The following is a 2,031-nucleotide window of genomic DNA, read 5'->3' on the forward strand; positions in this document are numbered from 1 at the left end:
AAATGCACTATCATGATATGGTTGATTATGCGTATTTCTAGATCTGCATATTGTCGCAATGTTATGTTCTGAGTCTAACTGATGTCTGGTACAGCTGCAAATTGAGAAAGTTTATTTTTAGATCTGTACGCAGGTTGGCTTCGGTAAAAGCGCGTGTATACGCGGGTTTTGCTCATTGAAGTAGCGTATATCTTTTGAAGCTTGATTTTGGGTTTACAGTGGGGTCTGACTGTTATTGCAGAGTTCTGTAGTCTGCTCTGTGTTCTGGTAACTGGTGATTGACAGGGTTCAGTGGTTCAGTGATTCAAAGTTTGGTTGTTTTATGCTTCAATGATCTGTTGTGAAAATTGAATGAATTGGGGTCACAGATTGTAATGTTGTGCTTCAGGAATATCCAGTCTGAAAATGTATGAAAGGTGGTACCTGAAGGAAAGAAGATTGTAGGTCAGCACCTACGTACTAGTATCTTGGCTAGTACAAGAGCAAAGGGGGTTGGAGCTCCCTTCCAAGGAAGTTTGGAGAACGAGAGAAGGTTGTAGCCTTCTGCAGGTTGTAGCCTGCGTACTGGTATAAGGCTGCACCAGTACAAAAGATTGTAAACTGAAGTTTCATATTAAAGAAAGATAGAGACAACTTGCAGCAGGTGGTTTTCACCCACATTGGGTTTCCACCTTATATCTTGGTGTTCATGTGTGTGGCTTTTGATCTGTTCTGTTATACTGCACCTGTTTACTGTTAATGTGGTGAATAATGTCCTGATGAACTTAACTGAAGAATAAGCTAACTAAATTATGAGTTTTCTTCTTATACGCTGTTTTATTTAGTCACAGTAGCGTGTACACGCTGGTTCACCTAACTGAAGTAGCGTATATGTTTCTGAGCATTGAAAAAGTTTGATTGATCTGATAATACTGATTCACCCCCCCCTCTCAGTATTATTTCCAACATAGCCTTGTTCCTCTAGGGGTAGGAACAACATGTTTAGGGACTTTGGATCCCTTGGATTATGGACATTTCATGCTTAGAGCTGTAAGGCACAAAAATGTCTATAACAAATGCTGAAGAAGGTTTGAGATTTATCTATCACTTTAGTGTTTGGGTCCTGTTTCTTAGGATTTTCCTTCTAAGAATCATCTTTAGGTTGAATAGTAGAAGGGGTATTAGTTTCGGCCTTCTTGGGAGGAGTTCCATCAGTATTTTTACTCATGCTATATTGTTTATGTACTTCCATAATTGCATTATAATATCCTTGTCTGTAGTCTTGAGATTCTAATGGAATGACTTCTAGTTGTGAGAGTAGGAAAATGTCCTGCTCTTCCTTAGTGAGGAAAATGTGGTCAACATCAGTTTCCTCAAACAAATTTATTTGATTTTCCTCAGGATATTCTATTAATTTGACTTCTTCTTTAGCACAATTTTCCTAGAAGGGAGGCCTAATCTATTTCCGGTCACTGGGGCCCCTTTTCTCCCTATGCTTGATTTGAGATGGATTCCTCCTAATGTTTAGATTTATGTTTTGAGGACCACCTCGATTGTCTCTTGGAGGAGCTTTATCAACCAAACTCATTCTTTCTACCATTATTTCCATGGATCTAACTAGGCTATCCAAATTGGCATCGGATGAGGAAGAAGTAGGTTCCTCTTTAATAGAAACTCTCCTTTTAGCCTTCAGTCTAGCTCTTTAGGCTAACAGATTAGCTTCTACACTAACTACATTTTTATGCATCTCCTCAAGACTAATAGGATTTCTTTCTCTTAGTTGGTAGGACATGTCAGGAACAAATCCATCTGGGAATTTGATCAAGGCTAGACCTGGTAGTGTTTGTATGGCAGTAGAAATAGAGTTATAAATTCTATTAAATCTGGCACAATAATCCTGGACTATTTCAGTAGGTTCTCTTTTAATGCTTTCATACTCAGAAAGAATCTGAAGAGGTTTTTTCTTCACTTCCCATCTTGCAAGGAAGTTTTGATGGAACTAGGTAAGGTATGCGATAGTGGAAACTTGTAATGATTTCAACTAATTCTTCA

Source organism: Pinus tabuliformis, chromosome 8 (genome assembly GCF_031772625.1).
Source record: "Pinus tabuliformis cultivar Carrire ecotype Pingquan chromosome 8, CPIR1, whole genome shotgun sequence".
NCBI lineage: Eukaryota > Viridiplantae > Streptophyta > Pinopsida > Pinales > Pinaceae > Pinus > Pinus tabuliformis.